The 23,695-nt window shown below is 39.0% G+C and overlaps 1 protein-coding gene across 1 annotated transcript in view; it reads left to right on the top strand.

The window, feature by feature from the left end:
* Positions 1–23,695, top strand: part of PPAT (phosphoribosyl pyrophosphate amidotransferase) — a 48,844-nt gene that overhangs the window by 345 nt on the left and 24,804 nt on the right. The window lies entirely within an intron of this gene.

The following is a 23,695-nucleotide window of genomic DNA, read 5'->3' as shown; positions in this document are numbered from 1 at the left end:
TGTGCGGGCCGCAGCCGCAGCCCCCGCCGCGCCGGGGGTCGCCGGGGCCCCGCGCCGGCACGTGCAGCCCGGAGGGCCCCGTTTCGCCGGTGCGGTGGCGGCAGGAGCGGGCTGGGAGGGCAGCGGCGCGGCCGGGGGCCTGCCCGCTCCGAGGCGTCCCGTCCCTTCCTGACTCCCCGCCGCCTCCCGCCCTCCCGGGCCGGCCCCGTCGAAGGAGCGGCTCCGGGCGTGCTTTGGAGCTGGGCTGCATTCGGGTCGCATCCGCCCCTGTTGCGCGGGGCCGCGCCGCCCGCCCGCGTTTATGCACGTCCCGCGGGTGCCCTGGAGCCGCCGTGCGCCGAGACCACGGCGTGGCCGGGTGGCGGGGATGCTCCCGCTGTTCGGCTGGTGCCCGCAGCTCCCACCCAGGCACCCGGCCACGTCGCGGCGGTGTCACAGGAACGCTGACCGTCTGCCGGCGTCGCGGCGGGGCCCGGCATCACTTTTAGCTTGACTCGAGATGCTCATGAGAAAGTTTGATTCACACGAGTCGAGACTACCGAAACGGAGTGGTTCCTAAGCATTCCTAGGTGCCCGCTAGCCAGGGCTTTTCAGATTCATCACGGTGAGGTAATAGAACTTACTTTTCTATCTGATGTGTCTCTCGCGAAGTAAACCAGACTAGCTGACTCTCTCTGTGATCCACGTGGATGCAGAGCTGCCAAATTAACTTTGGGTTCTGCCTCCGATTGGTATTCAAAGTAATAACGTTCTGCACTGACATTTACGAGTCATATTTTTCACTGGTTTTATGCAGGTACATCCACCTAGTGGGAACACAGCGCAGCCCGGCACGCACATGCTAGTTTTGTAGTACATGCCAGGCTGCCTCTATACTATGCTTGACTTTCCATTTGCAAAAATTGGGCTAAATAATCCCATTCCTGGCAGTTTGGGGAAGTAGGTTTCTTTAAGTATGCATACACTGAAGAGAGAAAATTATTTGCTCTTCCTTTTTTTGAGGTCACAGACATGTAAAGGTTCCTCTGAAAGTGTTTTGGACCAATAATAGGAAAATGTTCACATTGAGATTTTTGTGGGGGTTTTAGGGCTGAATTTCATATACTTTCACTGGTAAAATGCTGCATCCCTTCATGACTCATGATTTTCTTTGGGCTGCATGTGCATCATTCATAAACTATATATACTTGCCAGTGTCCATCAAAAACGTTTGTTATTAGGAGTAATAGAGCTGAGAATCCAAGGAAAAAAGCTATGTAATCAGCAATCTCATTTTAGGTTTTCCAATTTTTCCTGTGAAGAGGCTTGAAAAAAAATTCTTACCTCATTTTGCTTACACTGATGGACCTGGAGTTTCTTGGTTGGAAATAAAGTGATTGATGTATTTTAATTTTGCAATTTTTACTGCAACCTTATTTTATGGTTTTTTTTCAATGCACTTTTTTTTTTTTTTTCTGATGGGCACTTGACAAGTGTATATGATTCTCATGAGCTTTGATAGCAAATATCCTCTGTGGAGGATGCAACTGTAGACAGTGATACTAATGTGATGGAAACTGTAAGCAATTCACAAGTTCTACAGGAAGATACACATCTAAAGGAATACATCCACTATCTCTTATGTCTTACCTTCTAACTCAATAGTTGTCAACATTTTTAGGGGACAGTTTTTTAGACATGTAAACATTGCATCTGTAAAGTGAAACAGTCTGTTCCATTAGGTACCTACCTCTGCAAGCACTCAAGGCAATTCGATTAAACAGCTGAGATATTAATGTTCCCATTTCTGTCTTTAATGTTTCTTGCTTAACCTCTGCATTTTTCCTACTTTTCGTTTCAGAAAAGGTGGCATCTACTCAGAAGCAATAGGATAACAGCTATTTTTCTTCTTAGCATTATCTGTATCAATATATTTCACTAGGCCTGTTCTATTAAACATAAAAACTTAAGAAGCGACTCTTTGCCACATTTCTCTAAAAATAAGTAAATATGATAGAAAGGTGTGGTAAATTTTAGTGAGCAGTCCCAATACGGCCTAGGTGACTAACAGAAATTTGATTTGCCACTACAGAAAGTAGTCCTTAGACCTCACCTTCACATTAATAAAATGTTTAGGCAATGACTAATGACCTTAGATTCTTGTATATGCAAATTAGTCCTGTGCAATAAATCAAATTACAGAATTTGGCCCTTAATTCATCTTGCATTTTAAGAACCAGAATATTCAAGTCATTTTTGACATGACTTATGCACAAAAAAGAGGCAGCTCTTTGGAACATGTTCCCAATTTCTGGTCTTTCAAATCTCATCTTTATAGATGAAGATCCAGAGCATTTTTAATGCCACAAAAACATGCAGCAGAAATTCTTTGTACTTCATGTTCTGATGTAGTTTGTTGCAGAAATGTGAAGGACTTCAGTGTTTCTCATAAACGGCCTAGAATTATTTGATAGTTTAACAGTGTTAAAAAGATGTAACAGCATCTTTACTTCAGTGACAATGTTTGTAATGCCACCAAAATCTTTAAACAAGTGTTCAATGGCTGAGTTTGAGTAGTGCTCATTGTTTCACTGAGGATTCTGTATGAAAAATCAGTGTGCATTTCTAAGCAAGATTCTGGATCAGGCCCAGAAGAAACACTTGGAATTTCACTGTTTTGATATAAGCACCAACTTTAAAAAGGTTTTTTTTTGTTGTTGTCTTTTTTGTTTGGTTTGGTTTGTAATTATGAAGCAGCTGCTAAATTGTTGAGGCTTAAATTCACATTTTTGAAGCAAAAATTAGAACATGACTTTATAATGGTGAACTGTGATTTAAAATGAGAATTATGTAGTATGCTCCTATTCACAGGCTAATCAAGGCATTCTACACTAAGAACATTGTACCACTTAATTTGAGACCATTTTTAAGTGGTTTTCATCTGATTTCTACACACCTTATAGCTGTATTCCTAGTGTAATTTCATTCTGTTTGAAACTTTCAAGCTGCTATAGCTAATGCTATTACTCTGGCATCCACATTCAAAAGGCTTAAAAGTGGATGTTCCAAATAATCTTTACAATTTGTAAGTCAGGGAATGCAGTCACTGCAAAATCCACTGCCAGCATGCCAAAATAGAGTCAGAGCTCATTGGTAAGGAGAGGACTTTCTTGGGGGCGGTGAGAGAGGGAGGAGTGCATTGAGTTAACAAATCTATTAAACGTCATTTGAGTCCTTGACCAGGACAAATTCACAGAGTTAATCTAGGAATTTCTGTGATTTCTGTTAACTTCTTGCAAAATTCCCTGTAAAATATTTTTGGCAGTAATACTGTGTACTGTAAACTGAGTACTGACTTTAAGAAAAGCTCTTTAAAAAGGCCTTTTCTGTGCAGGTGGAAGTCCTGTTAAGTCAGGGAATACTTCTTGTCACAGCTTAGCTGAGTCTGTGTATGGAATTTGTCAGAAGAATCAAAGTAAATGGGAGAGTGGAGGCTTGGCTAGCATGCTTTTTTGTTACTTTTCTTGTTACTGTCTGGTATTAAAATCCACACAGCAGAACCCAAATAATTACCAGTGTAAGTTAAGGTTTTTTACTTCTCTTTCAATCTAATAAAATTACTGATTGCTTCCCATTAGCCATCCTTCCAAATCCCTACAATCAATATATCATAGTGGAAGCGTTTGTTAACATTTAGACACAACCTCTTGGCTACAAAGGCTGTTAGCAAGCTATTGGTAGCTTTCAAACAAAAAACTTGAAATTGCCAATATTCTCAATTTGGATGGGAATTCTGTGAGGAACATGCATATGGTATAGGTAATATTTTTGATATGTAGTGTATTTACCTCATAATTTCATCTCAAGAACCCATTATGAGCTCAGCTTACCCTCCTCCCCAGATACAAGAACTGCTGTGTTAAAAGTTGTAGTTGTCTAAATGCCATATTTTGTAATAACCATAATTCTATGTAAGCTCTCTTAGGAATATATTGGGTAAGATGTTTGTCTTGCTAGAGATTGAGCCTGGATGCTGTTTTACCAGAATATTCATGCTGTATGTGCTGTTAAAACATTCCCGAGTACTTTCAGAAACACTGAATGTGAATACAGTAACACTTTTTCTTTTAGTTCTCTCTTGATTTACCTTTATAGGCCATTCTGTTCTGCTAGGTGCTAACAGCCCAGCTTAATTAGATGCCCCAAAGCTAACTGCTGTAGGAAGAGAGGAGGAGCAAGATCCTTTTGCTGTGGTCAGCTGTTCTATCTGCTCGGGTTTTTCACATAACTTCCTGCAGTGCTCAGGTCCCTACATGCTCTTTTTTGGAAATGGAAGATAAGTCAGATTTTTATTCTGACCAAGTTCAGATCTCCTAGCTGTATAAGTCACAATTTGGTCTCGGCTCTTATCTCTGGATGTAGAGTAGCCAACTGAAATGAGACAGTGTAAGAAGGAGTGGAAAAAGCAGGAGGGAGACGGTGCTGAAATTTATATACAAGAGAGCATTTCAGAGACAGCCATTGTGTTTGTTGTGGCCAACAGTCTTTCCATTACATTAACCTAGCCATGGAGTTGGAGTGAGACTGTTCTTTTTTCTTCACAGTGAGTGTAGTCAGGCTACCCATGTAGGCATGATATAGCCTTTCAGTAATTTTCACGGGCTTGCTCTCTTGCCTTGTCTGCCCATACCTTAAGTCTGAACCTAATAGATGCAGGTAGGGTCATACACAGCTCAGAAGGTTCATGTTGGGAGGTTCAGTTCAAATGAACTGACTTGTCTGGTCTTTATGTCATGTCGTAGGATACTCTCCTTGAACTTAAAAAAGTAGGGTTGTTTGGAGGGGCTTTTTATTATGTTAGCTTTAATTTACATCAGTTCTGTCAGTTAACTAGTTGGCCACATAAGTTCTTGTGCTAACACAAAGGAGACCTTGCTGCAGGAGAAGGAACAAAGGATGAGTCTGGAGGGAGAGATTTGTAAGCCAAGAGTGAGGCTGTTACTGCTTGTGGGTCACTGAACGAGTAAAAGAATTTCTGCTCCCTGAAGCTCATTCTCCATGCATTTGGCCCAAATATAGTTTGGCCTATCAGGAAATAATATAAATGGGGCATTCAGAGGACTTTCCTGAGTAACAGCCCTGTCAAAGGCGAGTAAAGTGACCCGTTCATCTCAGTGAAAGAGTGTGCTTAAATAATTGAACCTTTTAATATAGGTCTGAGTGGTGACATTTATCTGCCACACACCAAACGTTTCAGAATTGCCTTTTGCAAACTGAGGAAGAGACAGATTTGCCCTCACAGTAATGTGACTGCCACCTTGGTAATAGTTCAGATATCTGAGGAGGGAGACAAGCAGAGATCTTTTTTATAGGACTGCTGCTCTTGCCATCAGTAGTTAGTGTTGGGTTTAATTTTAAGCAGGATCATTTTCATTATTTATATTTATATTCCCAGGAGCAGTTACATGGAAATTACTTGGTCTGGCCTTTCTGCTAAAAAGAACAATGTTGTGGACCTGTGTTTGTGTCTAAGAAGTCCTCTCCTCCCAAACCCTTCCTACTCTACAATAATGCTTACACACATCACCATTTGGCATGTCAGATGATGTCCCTATCTCCATTAAACTTGCCCAAAAGTGTGCCTAGACTAAATATTGTGTGACTCATAAATGTAAAGCTGTGGTCAGAGCAGAGCCACAGCACAACATCAAGTGGATATAAAAATACACTGGAAAGATGACCTTGACTAACTAATGCTGGTTTTGAAGTTTAGGTTTTTGGATTGTTTTGTTTTGGTTTGGTTTTGGGAGGGTTTTTTTTGTTTTGGTTTGGGTTTTTTGGGTGTATGTGTGTGTTGAATTTGTTTGCTTGTTTTTGATAAATATTTCAGTCTAGTGATATTCTGTTTAGCCCACTGTCACTACCCTAGGAGATGCGGTCACCATGAGGCAGACAAACTTATGCTGAAGGTGCAACATTCATGTTATTTTGACTTTAAGTGAAAGGTGATGTGAAACAACTACAATTTTAGTGAATAAATGTCGTCTTGATGCCACTTTATCTCAGCATCCTGCATACTCAAGTAGTTGTTATCTGTAGAAATGGGAGTAGCACATAAATATCAGATGATGCCAAATGCCTCATGCACTTCCCACCACTTGACCATCTTTGACTGAAAATAAATGTGAACAAGCAGGAAAGGAGATAGCTTTCTAACAAAACAGCAAGAAAGCAAGTTATGCTTTTCATCCATAAGGCAGAATAGAAGTGGAAACCCACAAAGGGAAATCCATTTCTTTTGATGTTTGCTTTGTCAGGTAAATCCCTCTCTGGGAAGTTTTCCGAGAAGAAAACTTTTACTTGGGAAGCCTCTTGTGTATTTTTTTTTCTGTTAGTTGCTTCCTGTCTGCCCTCTAGTGTTGATATGAGCAGTTTCCAAGTAGAGACTGCAAGTGTGATCTGCAGTTCTCTGCTCTGACCTACTAACAATTTAAGACAATCCTTTACCTCAGTGCTTTTATGTAGTTCTCTCTGAACAACAGCATTTAAAAACATACATATATATTTGAAAGACTTGCTTATTTTAATTAATAAAATAAGTGGTTTTTATTTCTTGGGACAAGATAAAGTTTTGGGGGATGCTGTACTGAATGACAAAGTTTTGGAAAGATTTGGTTCCTTGTGTATCACTCAGAATTTTAAGTGCAGTTTGTCTTTGCAGTGCTAACTGCCTGCTTCAGGTTAAGCCTTTCTTCTTGGAGGGCAGTCACACTGGAGTAAAAACAACCTTTGAGCTACTCAAAGTCAGGACTGGCATATCTGAGAACCTGCTGGGCTGCTTTAACTCACATAGAAAAACCCTTTGCCTCTTTTTTCTTTTTTTTTTCTCCAACTGGGATAGTTGTCTGTCATGTTAGTGAGCTGAACTGGTTTACAGGGGATCCAGCAAGCATCAGATTGCTCAGAGCTGCATGAAGAAAAAGAGATCTGCTTGTAACAGTGAGTTATCAAATTGGCTTTAGCTGCTTTATGCAACCTCAGCCTTGCACTCCTGAAACAGAGCAGGTGGAGCAGAACATGCAAGTGATCCATAATATTTTCTGTACAGCTATTTAAAAAAAATTAATTGAACTAAACTGTTTAAATGTACTAGAGTGAATTAAGGTTGGATCACACATTTTCTTGTTTGCAAGTAAAAGAAGTAACCTGTGATTTTACTGCTGCTAGGAATGGCCAAATTTTGATCTGGCTTAGCATGTTCCAGAAGGATACCTAAATGCCAAGGTGGCAGGGACAGATTTTCCTACCAAATACACTAGTTCTGTATAAAAGTAGTAAGATGCAAATTCAGGGATGAATCTTTGAACCAATTCATTGCAAAGAGAGAAGAAAAAAAATTTTTAACTAATGAGGATTCTAGTATTACAAGCCAAAGAAGGTTAATACTGAGAAACCAATATAAAATGTGAAAAGTGGTGCATTAGCATACACTGGAACAACCATATGTCTGTGTCAGTGTATAAATGAGTATGTTCAAAAAACCTATTCATTTCCTAGTGATCTTTTTTGGACTTCTCAAAACTGTTTTTAAAATGGCAGATAAAATCTGCCCTGGTGAAAATTATTTACTTTCGTAACATCATTAAAAAATTAGCAAGAAAAAATTAACTGTAGCATGTTATATTCAGTAGTATTATTGTGTATTATTTTGTGAATTTAGGCCTTGTGTATATGAAAAAACACAATTGTGTTGTTGTTGCTGCTTCTAGAGTAAGGACTTGACTATTTGACTTCAGTTGTGCCCTTGTGTGCCTAGCTTTGGCAGAGCTGTATAGGTTTATGCCCAAACGTGACTGAGATCCAGAAATAAGTTGTTCTGCTTGAATACACTGCAAGTAAAGCCCTGGAAATGCATGCCTTGCAGGAGATATAGGCTGTAGAGTACTTACACAATTACAAAATAAAGTAGTGGCTAGTAGGATAAATAACAATGAGTTATGGCATGGTATTTGTCACTTACCATGTCATTGTTCCCTGCACTGTTCCTATGTTTTCTGTCCTTCATTTGGTTACCAGACAAGGCAGACTGCTTGTCCAGTACAAAACTGGGACCAGAAACCCATGCCTGGCCCCTTTTTTTTTTTTTGTGGCTCATTGAATTCTCTAGTTCACTGCAGCACAGCACCATACCTTGAGCAGGCAGATGAGGATGGTCCTGCACTCCAGCACAGGCAGGTGGTGAGGCCAGGACGAGCATAAGTGCAGCTAAGGGAATTCAGTGTTGTGTTTTTCCCACCACCTTGCCTAACCAAAAAGAAGTTCTCTTATGGCTTCAGCTGTTTGGTCAATTGCAGAGGACTAACTTGCTAGGAAGGCCATGGGGATGGAAATGATAAGATGAAATTTTAACAGCACATGTTTTCTTTGATCAAAGTGTTATTTTCTTTCAATTAAGCCTGTTAATTGTGGCATGCAGGTGAGCCAAGGCACATAGACAGAGCCTATACTTTTTATTAGACTAACTGATGTCACTGCTAAAAACTCATAGTTAAGGATTATGATGGGAACCCATACCTTGGTTTTGTTTAAATGACTGAAGGTGAATATATTAAAGGGGAGGAAGCATGTACTCATGTGGGAAACCTACACTCAGAAATAAGTATATTTAATTTCTTACCATTGGGGGAATCTCACTGCATGCTACTTTTGTAGAAAGTTCATTAAACCAACCTGTTGCATGGCTGATGGATCAGCATACAGCTGTGCTCTGCTGAGGTCTTGCATTTCTTCCTGCTTACAAAGCCTTTCTAACAGTAACTTTTTGCCTTCTGTTACTGTGTGCACTCTCTCTGTTAATAGTTTTTGGAAATGGAGTATGGTATTTTCAGAAGCACTCTTCTTAAGTGGGACAGGTGACACCTCTGCAAACAAAATCAAGAGCGCACAAGTCAATGAACTGCTGACACCCGAGTGCAGCACGTGCTACATGTTCCTACTGCTGCCCTTCCTTTGGCAGCTGTTGCCTGGTGTTGTGTAAGGGTAGAAATGAATCAGACCTTGTGAAAATCACTCATTTGAACTTCAGCTTTGCCTAGCTACTACCTTCTGCAAGAGAGTCTATTTAAATCACATTGGGTTAGTCCTCTTAGTGTAGTTTGTGAGCTCAGCAGGTTGAATTCAGAAATGTTGTGCTGTTTGGATCTATTTTCATCTGTCAGTAGACAAGACCGCATTTTAGTGTTAAAAATAGGGGTAATTCACCTAAAACTAAGTTTGTCATCCCTCACTGTTTGACTTTTTGATTACCCGGAGCCTGACAATTCTACCAGGAAGAAAAATAAGCTCCTGACTTTTCCTGTACCACAGTGTATGCTGCTTAAGTCTATCCATACTGTCATTTTTCTTTCTTAGTGATTCTATACCATAAATTAACTTTGAAATACCTGCCTTAACCTTTTTTTTTGTACAACATGTTAGACATTAAATATTACCTGCTGGACAATATATGTCTAAATATGTAATTTCTCTCATTTATTGGAGCAATAGTATGAGGAAACCACAACCATGACTGTAATACTGTCCCCATTTTCCTCTAAGCATCACAGGTAACTTATACAACTTCTTTTTATATTATTTTATCTTTTCCTTGCACTAGATTCTTATCAGTAAAATAACTATTTCCTGATATTTACGACATTTGTACAAGGGATGAGGACTGAAAAATAGAAACTGCAGCTTTCATTAGGTTCACATTTTACCAGTGCTCTTGTTTTGAAGGTCGTTGAGGATAAGAGTGCTGGTTTGAAGCTTGGTTTTAAGTGCAAGGGATTTTTTAAGCTGTTTGGAGTACTGGAAGCTAGAATCTGGCATCCAATTCAACAGCAATGTACAGGTACTTTAAAAAGTCAGGGGCTCTTACCATCATTCCATGTTTTTCTCTTGATATTCAGGGATCCTGTGTTTGCTGCAACATCTCCCACTGAAATTTAGAAGAAAAAAGCAAGGTGACTTAAGTATTTTGCAGAGGTTTTTAAAGCAGTCAGTCACACACCAAAAAGTTTTACACTACAAGAGCAAATGCACTCAGACAAGCATTTTGGAACAATGCGAAATCTTCCAGAAAAGTTTGGTGCTGCCTTGGCACACAAAATCAGGAGGGAGACATTTGTCAGATGCTTCAAACAAAACAAAACCTAAAGCTTTTCTTCTGAAAGGTTATTGTGCCTTACTGTCTTGTGTCAACATTCACAGCAAAGATTACACAGTGCTTTTCCAGCATGGTAAAATGTAAACCAGGTTGCCTCAGATGTTCTTGGTGTTGACAAATTCCATTAATGGAGAGCAGAAATGAGCAGTACTATCTTTAGTTTCTGGATTTGGAATAAAGTATCTGTCTTAAGAATGTGATCAAGCACAAGAATGAGGCAGATGAGAAGTGGTGGTGTCAGCATATGGCTGTGTCACTGTCAGTCCAGCTAATGGCACCACCATATGGTTCCCTTGGACCCTCCCTTAGAGCTCTGATTCATGACTGAGGACAGCTGGTATAAGGATGGCTCCAGTGGTTTCTGGCTAAGCTGTCTGTCTGGCCTCTACTGCAGAAATGGTTCAAAATCTTAACCTTTTATGATATTGCAAATTACTATATGACATCTTGAGAAAAATCAGAATTAATTAGTTCTGGTTTACTATAACTCACTGAGCTCTAAGCTGTGGCAGTGAAGGTGCTTCTACAAGAACACCTGATCTGCCTGGAGGGGCAGGTGCTCTTGAGAGCTGGAGCAGTTGGCCAGACAGGAGAACCCTTAAAGCAGACACAAGGCTAGCAGATCAGAGGTCTTTTGATACTAAAATAGGAGCAAACTCTATTTAGAAAACTGATTCTTCTTTAGCAAAATTAATAAGTACAAGTGCTCAGATAAACAGCACTGTCCTGGATTCTCCTCTCTCTTGACTATAGGGTGAACTGAATCAGTGAGGTTGCCTTTCTTTGGAGTACTTGTACTTGGTTTGATATTTACAGATTTCCACAGTTCTAAGATGGTATGAGCTTGCCGCTCTCTATCCATAAGACTTCTCCATGCTTGCTAGAGCACCTCTAAAACCTGCCACATTTTCTAGCACCATTTCACTCTATCTCACTTCAGCTTCCAAAAGCACTAAGATTCATCAAATAACATTGAACACTTGGAATCACAGAATTTCTCAAGCTGGAAAAGACCTTCAAGATCATCAAGTCCAACCTCATCCTAACCCTGCTACCCTATTCCTGATGACCCACCATAAAACCATGTGCCTAAGCACCACATCCAGACAATTTTTAAATACATTCAGGGATGGAGACTCAACTACCTTCCTGGGGAGCCTGTTCCAGTGCTTAACAACCCTTTCTGTGACAAAGTTTCTCCTGATATCCAAACTAAATCTCTACTGATGCAACTTGAGGCCATTTCTCCTTGTCCTGTCATCTGTCACCAGTGAGAAGAGACCAACCCCACTCTCAATACAACCTACTTTCAGGTATTTGTAAAGAGTGATAAGGTCTCAGCCTCTGTTCCCCCAGACTAAGCATCCCCAACACCCTCAGTCACTCCTCACAGGGGATGTGTTCCAAACCCTTCACCAGCTTTGTTGCCCTTGCTCCAACACCTCAATGTCTTTTTTGTACTGAGGTGCCCAAAACAGAACACAGTACTCGAGGTGGAGCCTCACCAGTGCTGAGTACAGGGGCAGGATCACTTTCCCAGTCCTGCTGTTCACACAGTTTCTGATACAAGCCAGAATGCCATTGGCCTTCTTGGCCACCTGGGCTCATTGCTGGCTCATATTCAGCCGATTGCCAATCAATACACCCAGGTCCTTTTCTGCCAGGCAGCTTTCCAGACACTCTTCTCCAAGGCTGTAGCATTCTCTGGGGTTGTTGTGACCAAAATGCTGGACCCGACACTTGGCCTTACTGAATTTCCTACAGTTGGTCTCAGCACCAACTTCATGTGCTTTCACTTTTTGTTAATGTTCTCACTTTGAAACTCCTTCAAAGATTGTGTCAGTTTGCTGGGTATTGCCTATATGACCATGCAGATACAGGTTCTTCAGTTATTTTCCCTCCCATTCCAGCCACCCATTTTACCCCTCCAGCATGGGTCAAAAATCAACTTCTGCGTTTCATTTTAAGTGCTTTGTCTCAGCACTGAAATTTTTAGTACCTGATAGGAGACTTGAACTTTCACATCCCCAGCTGGAGGGACCCAGAGGCTGTCTTCTTAAGATGCAGTCAACTTCATCATAAAATCTCATTTTTCTCCTGGGACTGCCAAGGTGCTCATTTTCCTTCTGCAGTGCCCGGTATTCATATTTTAGGTTCTTGTACTTTGTGCGACATTGTTTCCAGTCTCTGTCTATACCACGTTTCATTAATCTTCTGGCAATTTCCTCAAATATTTCCTTATTTCTTGTGGCTCCTTCAAGCATTTGTTGTATCTTTTCATCTGACCATATGTTTATCAGAGCTCTGACTTCATTATCACTCCAGTGTTTTCCTGCTCCAGTATCATTAACTGTAATAACTTTAAAGTGATTTTGTGCTTCTTCCAAGGGCATGTGATTGTCTGAAAATATAAATAAAACAGCAATGGAATATTGCTGAATATACATACAATAACATGTAATTGTAGCTAATGATTTGGTAACAAGGATCAGTTAATGTTTATAATAATATCTCCTTATGAAAATCTTTTAACTTTACAATGCACATGATTCAATTTTTTTTTTTAAAGTATGAAAAATATGTAGCAAGGTAATTCTCTTGTTTCTTAAAGGGGACCTGAAATTTCACATTTTGAGTGTAATTTTGTTGCTGACAGATATATCCAAGTGCTACATGTAGAAAAGCTATGGACCTTTAAAGCAACAAAATGTCAGCATTGGTAAGAAAATGACTTTCCAGCATACTTTCAAATTAGAAAGGAGAGGCAAAATATCATACAAATGAAAATGGTACTGGAGATTCAATAGAAGAAAAAAATCTTACCCACATACTCAGAAGTAGGCAGATGCTGCTCATCAGATAATTACAGAATTCATAGTTGAATCACAGTATTACTGCAAGTTTTGCTCACAACTGGAAACAGAGCTACGAAACTAATTTTTAAGTTTAGTGATAAAGCTAGACTGGAGTGAAAACCAGAAAAGTAGAGCTGTGTTTACAGGAGAGATCTGATTGCTCCAGCTTTGGTACTGCAGCTACAATACAATTTTGTTTCTGAATAAATGCATGGGAATGAATACTCACCTGTTCCAACCATTCGTTTTCCTACTGGTGTACAAGATCGGTCTTCTGAGGTAGTGCTTATAGAATCATCATCTATAGAAACACACAGTTTTACATAAAATACGTTTGGACTTAGACAAACAAATTACTAATATTACTGTCATCCTCTGCAGGTAACACCTATCTTGAATTTAAAATGTCGTAACGCATTAGCCTAACCCATTAGTTATAACAAGTCGTCTGACACATGCCTCCCTAAATTAAATTATTTATTGGCATTTCTTGTAAGCCTGTCTCTTTCTGTCCCCACATTCCCCGAAAGGTTAGGTGTAGATGCAATGCCATTAAAATACTTGATTAAGCAGGCAGGTGTATCTGGTTTGTATCTGACATGTACGTTGATTTGCACAACATGTTTGTACACAGTGATGAGCAGAGGTTTGCCTTCCCCTTTCTTTCATCAGCAGTGTGGGCAGAGCAGGCTCAGTGAGGCTTTGCTGCTTTGGATAAAGGCACACACACATTTGCAGATCCACTCACACCTGACGGGGCTTGAGCTGCAGCCTTTCCTGACATGGGCTTATGCAGGCTCCCCCTCTGCTGTCATCAAATGAGCAGGGACTTGGGCCCTGGAAGACCACTGTCCTCTTCTGGAGCTTGGAAGCTGTGCACATGATTGGGATGTGATGAGGAGGAGCAGGAATCACAGGCAGCTGTTGGCAGACCTGCATGCTTTTCTCAGCTCTTTTTGTGTTTCCCTGGTACAGCTTAAAGAAACTGAAAAGAGAACTTTGCTCCTTAGTCCTGTTTTATTAAACAGGACTATTAAGCAAGACTATTTTATTAGTCTTGTTTTCCTTTATTCAGGACTCCTTTTAACCACCAAAAGTGGTTTAGAATCCATTTTACTAAAATAGATTTTTTTCAAAGCTGGGCTTGGAGATGTGCCTTTCCCTGACTGCAGGAGGAAGGGAAGGTTTTGTGGAGAAGACTGCATACTTTTGTTTTCCCTTAGGAGACAGCCATGTTTATTTACTCTTGTGTGAAGGGCTGGTCTCTGTTACAGAGCTTTTGTGGCAGAAATAATGTAAGTAGAAGAAAAACTGGAAAACAAACAATTCATTGATGCTTTTGTGGAAATCTTTAGCCTCAGATTAAATTGCACTTTTAATGTAGGGATAGCTCTATCTGAATCCATTCCATGTGGATTACACGGAATTCATATTTACTTTATAACTTGCTTCCTCTTAAGTGATTTGGCAAATACTTGCTTTCATAAGCCACATGTAGGAATAAACTACATACCTATGGAAATCTTAAAATCAGATTATAACTATTACTTAGCTCTTTAAAAATTCTTGCATCTGGCTTTAAAACTTGCAGCTATTGGAAATACAATCTTGGGCCAAAATGGAGCAGTAGGTTTACTCCTGAGCTCTTGAGTGATTTTTTTTTTTAAACTATTACAAAAACCAACCAACCAAAACCCAAACAAAACTATGACTTTATTTAGATGGTTATTCTCTCATCCATGCTGGGTCTCTAATCTTTTTCTGCCTTTAATGGTAGTACTGGTTTACTGCTGACTTGCGTGATTATTCTCCTCAGTTGGATATTATGTGACAGGAACAGGGAATTTGTGTGTATAAGGCAGTCAGTTGACTTGCATGACATTTTATTTTAGTCAATGTGAATGATCTCTTCTCTTTGCATTAGTCTGACCTTACTATTTCTCTGAACTTTCAGGGGCACAGCTTTACTGTATCCACAATGCAACCTGTGTTTCTGTGTGCCATTGCTGTGATGGCATTGCTCTGATGTTGTCCTCAGTGTCATACTCCTTTCAGGTGTCTTTCATAATAAAGATCAGCCTATGCAAAGTTGTAAAAGCTCTTTCAAGATAGGATGTCTCAACACCCAAACTCCAGATGACATAGTTGCTTAGCAGGAAGCTCTTGTCTGGATCACAGAAATACTGACGTATACAATAGAAATGGTGGAAACTTGTAGTGTAAAGGGGCCAAGAATTGGTCATGGAACTATAATAATAGATTTTTTCAGTCTTTTCATTAACTTTTGGGTGTAAACAGAAGTACCATGAAGTATATTTTGATCCAGGATGTCAGATTAGTAGATTCAACATCATTGTCATTTCCTTTGATGCCTTTTTTCATGACCTTCCATGGTTTCTATGCTCGTTTATTCCAGGAGATTAATATCCCTGCTGTATTCTAATGTTACGTGTTAATGGTTTTAATAAAACAAATCTTTTTCTGAATACTTGTCATTGATTGTAGGATTTCAGCTTTACTTGTAAAATAATTCAGAACTATGGCAATTGTTTGATGGTAGATAGTCTGAAATTAAATGCACTGTCATGAAGCAGCAGAGACAAGGCATAAAATGTTCAGTGTTTCTGAGACAGCTGTTTAGTTCTGCAGTTCATCTTCCCTAGCAATTGTGTATGAAAAACAACAGTATTTGTGTCTCAATCAAATGCAGTCTTATGTCTAGCATAATAATTCATACATTGTCTGAGAAAATAAGATACTGTTATTAATTGGGGGACAGAGAAATTAGTGTCTATGCATTTTTGCTCTATGAAGTCAAAACAAGAAATACATTTTATCATAACCTAGAAGTAGAACAAGAATAATGTTCAGGAATAACATATGAAATCTGCCCATTGTAGTAAAGTAGAATGTGCTGTTATACCCACACAGTTTTGACCTACCTATGTCAATCGTCTCCTTCTTTATTTGTGTAGCTTCCAGAGCTGCTGGGGTGGAGTTGGCAAAGTCCCCCTCATCTTCAATGATTTCTGTGAAAATAAAATTTACAGAGTTCTTATTAATTAACCAGGTCTTGATTTAAGTTTTGAGGATCACTAACTTCAGAATCCCATTAATGATAACAGTTTTTAAGAAATTTCATCTCTTAATACATTAAAGTTTCTCAGCAGCAGTGGGCTTAAGAGCAGTCTATACACTTATTTATAAAGAACAGCTGCATTAGTAAGATTACAGATTAAATATGCAACCTCCTAAATTATTTAAACTTGGATCACAATTGTAGAATGTTTTGCTGATAGTGATTGTAATGACATGTAGTAATTGGTGAGCCTCTATGCAGATTTCATAATGGATGAGTCAATCCATACTGAAATTACAGAAAGTCACCCAGAGGAACTGAATTAGCCCCAAAAGGAGCAGGGGTCCTTTCCCTGACATTGCATCAGGGTCCTGTGCTTGGGTTGATCTGCAAGGCTGCACATGACTCCTCAGGGCCTGTCCTCAGAGCATCCCCCCTGCTGCAACTTGCCAGGGGCTTTGCATCACACAGCTGAGCTTCGGGCAGGGTGACAGAGGTGTCCCTGGGTCCCCTCCGCGGGGAGGCAATCTCGGCTCCTCTGCCATTGGCCCTCCGGTGTTTAAGGGAGAACTCCACCCCTCTGCCCTGGGACAGGCGGAGGGACGGACAGACGGACAGAGGGATGATGCAAGTGCTCGTTGTTCCAATCCTTTCCAGGTGAGGACACTGCTGGACAGAGTTTAAATGGTGAAGGCCACACTGTGGATCAATTACAGCAGTTTCTGGCTCCCAGCCTGTTCTCAGTCCATTCAAGAATATTGCCTCTAATATTAAGCAATAAAGCATAATCTAGAGCCATTTTATTAAAAATTACCCCCCCAAATCAATAAGGCCTTGTTTACATCAGATGTTCTTTACAGTGTGACCAGCATCATGTGTCTTTTTTTTTTTTTTTCTTGATGAGCCAAGAATGTGGGTAGGGAAACTGGCTGTATTCCTAAACCACTGTTCAGAGTTTTTGGAGGGAGGGCACGAGGAGAGCAATACTGAGCCAGACAGAACAAGCCGTCAACAGTTTCTGGCATGGATAAAATACAGTGGCTCCATCTGCGTTGTTTAGTGAAGCTATAGATGGTTGCCAGAAAATGTGCTTAATCTCTGTGTTGCACTGCTCCCAAGGCCACCAGAGCAATGCTGTGCAAGTCTTCCCTTTTGCCCACTCAGTCTGATACAAGCTCTGTTCTCTTTGGGCACTTTGTCACTATCGCTATTAATCCTGTTTTCTGGCTCATGAGGCAAGATTAGTAACTTGTCTCCTAATCCTTGCTATCATGTGTGTCTTGTATACTATAAAAGGGGGAGTGGGGAATGTCAAAGCTAAGGAAAATCTTCCAGCGTGTGGCCTGTGTTTACCCTTCAGCAGCTTGCAAGGTTACTGCAGTCTCTGTCATGCAGATCTGTGAGACTTGATACAGATCTGGATGTACAGTTAGGAGTTTGTCTCTGCTGTCTGAGTGTGTCTTGGGCTAAGCCAGTGAAGAATCAAGAACTCAGACACTTGTATGAAATGCTACTTCACACCAGCCCAGGGCATATGTATTAAAAGTTATCTTTTGACTTTGTGTCTGTACATTTTAAATTCCAAGCATGCAGCAGTAGGTGTTCAAAAGAAGCCAACAATAAGTGCCTGACTATGTATCAATTTAAGATTTTTACTTTAAAGAACCAAATTTTTGATAGTCCTTGCTTAGGAACATATCTTGGCAATTTCATTACTTACTCCACATTTGTCATAAGAGGGACATATACTAAAGTGTGCAGGGCACCAAAAAAACCTAAGGAAAATAATGAGAAGAAAAGTAATTTTTTTGGAACAAAATACTTGCTGGAGATACTTCAGAACATCAGGCTACTGAAGTTCCTTAGAATCTACTTTTTATCTCCACTGTTGTTTCCCATGGCACTTTAGATTTCATCAAACACCTACATTCTGTGATTGCAGTACAAAGTCTGACACATGTGGAATATATATGAACATGGAATTTAAACTGACTGACTACTGACTGTGCAAACTGAATTAGTTTGCTTTTCTGAAAAGATTTCTGGAATGCACTGTCCTTAAAAGTTATTCCATTAAATAGAAAGCATCAGTCAAAATTACTAAATAAGGGCTTATTTCCACCTTGATTTAATATAGGTATTCTATACCAGAGAAGAGAAAACTTTAGTGACCCTAGCCTTTACAAGGCTGAGTCTGCTAAAAACTTGATGGGTTTTGTGATTTCCATGATGCAATGGGTTTGGTGGTGCCCTTGCACCCTCTGCTGGCCACTCTGCTTGTAAAGCTACTTCAGGGCAGGGCTGCCACAGAAATTTCAGTAAACTTTTACCAGTCTCTAGAAGAATGTGTAAGGATTTATTGATGTCTATATCTTTTCCTTCTCCGGTGAGCATTTGAGCAAATACATGCTGGTAGAGGAGAAAAACAATACCATGAACCCATCAAGTAGCTGGGTATTTTCCTGAAAGCAGTGCATTTGTCTTTCAATGTACTGGAGCATGGCAAACCTGACTGGAGAGTTTATGAAGATGGGGAGTGGTGGTGATGTTACTGTGGTTAATAGCTCAGATCTACATGAAAGATGGTGAGAAGCAGCTGCATCCGTGTGCATTTACAAAGCTGCAGGTGCCAGAAAGCAGATGTCTGCCCAGGCTAGCTGGAGTTTAGCTAGGCAAATGTGTCTCTAACTCTGGCTGCAGAATACATTAACTCCATGTTAGTGGAGATTAGTGAGATAACCTGATACAAGGTAAACAGAATGTCTACATTTTTATTTATGTAAAATTATTTTTATATGTTTTTATTTCAAAGGCACATGAGTATGTATATATTAATTATAATTACATGCTTACGGAGAAACAGTTTTCAACAAAAGTTCTGGTAAATATGGAATAGTCCTTAAGAAGTCATATCCTAGAGGCCATTGATTGTCAAATATCCACTGATATCAAAGAACCAATGCAATATGCCTGACTATTTCATTTTACTTAAGAACAAGTAAAGTTAGGAACACAGAGGTACATACAATCTCTTTACTTACCCATTTTGCACTTATGGCATGCACCACAATTAAAGAATAAAGGGTCTTCATGATAATGTAGTATAAAGAGAGTACATAATCTCTCTGTCTTAGGTAATAACTATGTTACCATTAATAACTTATATTAAAGCCTAGCTGCTTTTTTGGCGCCTGTGATAAAATGATTGGAGTCTGTATTGTTTGTTTGAGAATGAGAGAAATCATTTTGGAAACTGAAACTGCATCTATTTGTGATGGAGTGCAGTGGGTTAGCCTTTTGTTTTCCTCAAAGGAGTTTGAACAGTAAATTTTAGAGTGGATAGGCTGACCCACAGACACTTCTGAAATATCTTTCCCCACATAATCAGATTGCAAATACAATTACCCAGAAACATATATGTTGAAATACATGTATTTCACAAGGGAAACGGTAACCAAGGTAAATTATAGATGTCTAACACCTAACACTTATCCTAAAAAGGAATGTTAAAAATGTCAAAAATGAGTTCTCAAAACTTTACAAGTATTATTTACTTTATCTTAAATAACTAATCTGGGACATTGCAGTCCAAAAAGTTACAATATTAGGTAGCTGCAGGCAGTTGAAAACTGTGTAAGTTTAGCAGTACCGCTGAATCTATGTATTATTACAGTGTCTTACAATGATTCATGTATATATTCATGTAGTAATTTGTTAATGTGAGAAATGGAATTTGATGTTTTACAAGTAGTTTTACTAGGATCCCACAAATTGCTAGTTATGATTTCTCATATATATTGTCTTTTCCAAAACAAAATCCCCATAGGCAATGTGCTTTTCACGATCTATTTTACCCTAATGGATGTCTCAGGTACCTTTGGTCATCTAGTAAGAAGGCCAGTTACATACTTTGTTAGTAAATTTAAATTAATAAATGTAATTGCTCTTGAATGGTAAAAAAAGACTATTATCTAATGTATTTCATGTTGTCTCTCATGATCAGCCTTGGCTTGACTTACTTGTCATAACTGTTTCTTTCACTACATGCTGAGCTCCTAGATTCTCTGGAGCATTATTTAGAGTAACATCATCTCTCAGACGATTTTTAATTTGACATTAAAATTTTTAAGCTAATGTTAAATAATTTTAAATTCTGCAAGACTACACTTTAATTCCTACTAAAGACTATATTCTGCCTCATGCTACTGAGAGAGATTATGAGGTCCTCTGTTGTGTACAAACCCACCAGCCTTCAAGACTTCCCTGTTTTTACTAGATGAATGTTAAATTCTCACTTCCCCTGAAGGATATGCTTTCACATATAAACTTTGTTTTCTTTGTAAAGAGTGTATGACCCTCATATTCAGTGCTAGTAGCTTTCATCCCCTGACATGAGCATTTGCCCAATTATATTAAATACTGATCACATCATATTGTGAAAAAAAAGTTGTATTAGTTATGCAGAGGAGACTGAAAAATTCTAATCCTTCAGATGACAAAGTTGAAGTAAAAGCAGCAATACATTACACTAACTTTCTTAGACCAGTAGTTTCCTTTCTTTACCTCTTGTTTCATTAATCTTTGAAAATATTACCTACTAGACTGTTTTTATCAAGTTCAGCAGAGCACTGTAAATGTGCACTTGTGCATCTATGTATTGAAAGTATGATTATATCTATGACAATTATTTTTCTTAATTTTTTTTTCAGGCCTCTGGATTTTCAGACCATCATTACAGTGTGGGCTTATTTTAGAAGTCTACCTTAACTTACTAAATTTAGAGATTTATATAAAATAGAACACTTCACAGTTTACCTGAGTCAGCAACTTTCTTTATATCTGCAACCCGTAGGTCTTCTGACATACTACTAACAGAGTCCTCTTCACCTGTGTCTCCAGGCATTTCTGCATAAATAATGCTATGTTAATTAGGACACTGCATTTGTATACTGCATAAGAACAGCTGTGCTGTGTCAAATAAAAAGATCTGCCTGATCTAGGATGCTCCTCATTCCAGCAGGCAGTAGTAGGTACATTAGCAAAGAGCTTAGAAACCGTAACAGAAGAGTGAACATTTCCCCCAAATACTCTCGTAATTTTCATCCAGAGAATCTGTTATGTTTTTCTTTACTTCTTTGATCACTTCACTAACTTCTGGTCTTACATTTGGTCACTCTTATATCACCCCCTCTTGTAGGATTCTTACTATGTAATAAAGAGTTCTATGTTTAATTCTGTTCTTTAACAGTAAACCTGTTTCTGGTTGTACATATCAAGAAAAAATGTTTTCACTCTTGGGTAGTGTAGGTTCATCAGTCCACTCTCTAATGCTGCAATAATCCACCCATTACCAAATCACTTGTGAATAACCACACAAAAATAAAAGTAAGCTGTGCCACCATTCTCAGTGCTATTCTCTTTGCTATTTTCAGAACAGCTGTTTGGTAGTCTTGCTGTAAAGGCCAGGCAAATAGGGCCACTAGAGACCATAAGGAAAGACAGTTTAAATGTTAGTTTCTTAAAAAATGTCTGTAATTGCAGACTGCTTTTATCCAGTGTATTAATTTTTCCCATAACAAAGTCTGACCATCTCATCCTCTTATGTTTTGGGTTTTTTTTAGCTAGGCTGGAAATAGTCTCTTCTGTCATGATTTTGACTAGAATAATCTCTTTTATCACTTTATCTTATCCTAGGTTGTCTTTTTTTTTTTTTAATGTTTTTCAGTTCTATTAACAGAAAGAATCTGAAAGAATGAAAAAAATTAAGCAAATCTAGATAGTTGCCTTTTTTCCTTTTTCTATTAATGTCCCTATAGTGCTGGAAAACTAAAAATTTTATATTACATAGAGGTATGAAGTACTTACCTATGGTGTCCTTTTCTGATTTTGCTTCTGTCCATTCTGGAGGCCTCTCACTTTCATCATTATCTGATTTACTTGCTTGTTCCATGGTGCTGTGACCCAGAATTGCATCCAGTTCATTAAAAAATTTCATAGTTTTACTTGTACTCCCTGAGTCTTGAGCACTTTTTATACTCTTGTATTCATGTTTCAGATTTTTATATTTTGTCCTGCACTGCTTCCAGTCCCTGTCAATTCCAAACTTTTGAAGTCTAGCAGCGACCTGCTCAAATATTCTTTTATTTCTCACTGTCCCCTCCAGTTGTTGCTGGATAGTTTTGTCTGACCATATGCGTATCAAAGCTCTGACTTCATTAACAGTCCAGTGTTTTCCACCTTCATTTGCTACTGTTGGAATAAAAGCCGGTGTTTTGGAAGCCTCTATTGCTGGCGCTGGGTTACCTGCATCGTGTGGGGTAGGGAAGAGACACAGATACAGGTTACCTGCATTGGGTGCCAGGGATGAGGAGAGTACAGAGAATGAGGATGAAATATGTGGTTTCATCATGGCTTGTCTCCCCAGGGAAAGATGGAGCAGAGGTGACATTAAAGTCAAGCTATTGGTTATTAATTTATCAGCAATTTTGTTAGTTTTGACAGAATTTTTGCCTTCTCTTGAAAGTTGGTATTAAGATAGCTCATGTATATTTCACTAGTCTGAGAGGAACATTTCTTTTTTCTGTTGCCTAATATATTGAACTTTTACTTATCAGACTTATGAGAGTGAACTGTTTTGTTGGTCAGTCATTAAGAGGAGCTGTTTGGAAAACATGAAGTTCTGTATCAGCACAGTAACACATTACTGGGCCAGGAGTCGCTGACATGAGCATCAAGATTTAATTTTTTGCATTCACGTCATACTTTTGGTTTTATACACATGGAGAGCTTTATACTGGGTAGGGATGTGAAAAATCTGGTCCTAAACTCCAACAAAGCTTCCTTTTGTAGGGAGCTGAGGAATAGAGACTTTTACCTTAAGTCACAAAAGAATATTTGTGTGATAATGAACCCAGTTCTCATAGTACAGAACTTCCCTCTTTCTTAGGTCAATCAAAATATTAAAATTACTTGCATTTTTTTTAGTAAAAATTAAAGTTTGATTTATCTTACTGTGCAGAACTCATACATTTTTTTACTTCCTCCATTCTTCATCTTTTAATCTTGAGAGTAAAAGATGCCATGCAATTCCTTAAAACACTGAAATATGATATCTTGCAGGTTTTTATGTTTCTTTGTTTCTAATTATGAATTTGCTTTAAGACTTAATTTTGATGATCAAATTACTTTGGAAAGTGGTTTCTCATGATTTTTCTAAATGTTTGGAAAAATAATTGTTTTTTTTTAAGAAAAAACACCATAATTCCAGTGCTACATCAGAAAGAACAAACATTGAAGTGCACAGTACCTGGCAGTTTTTTGCAGTCATACTGAAGTGATAAATGCCTTTGCAAGTGTCTTATTTTAAAAGGGCAGGGCAGGTTACAGGGGTTGGAATACTTTATAGTCACTGAGCTTTGTGTGATGGCAAAAAATATATGACCTTTTCTTGTAGTTACAGCTTCAGTGGAGCATATTGGTGTATAATAATGTGTCTGGGGACAAACTTGGCCCAGATAGAAGCATTCTTTGCTGGTCTCCACATTTCATTCTAATTGTGAAAGAACTGTACTAACA

Source organism: Calypte anna, chromosome 4A (genome assembly GCF_003957555.1).
Source record: "Calypte anna isolate BGI_N300 chromosome 4A, bCalAnn1_v1.p, whole genome shotgun sequence".
Taxonomy (NCBI): Eukaryota; Metazoa; Chordata; class Aves; order Apodiformes; family Trochilidae; genus Calypte; species Calypte anna.
This window is presented reverse-complemented; position numbering and strand designations above follow the sequence as displayed.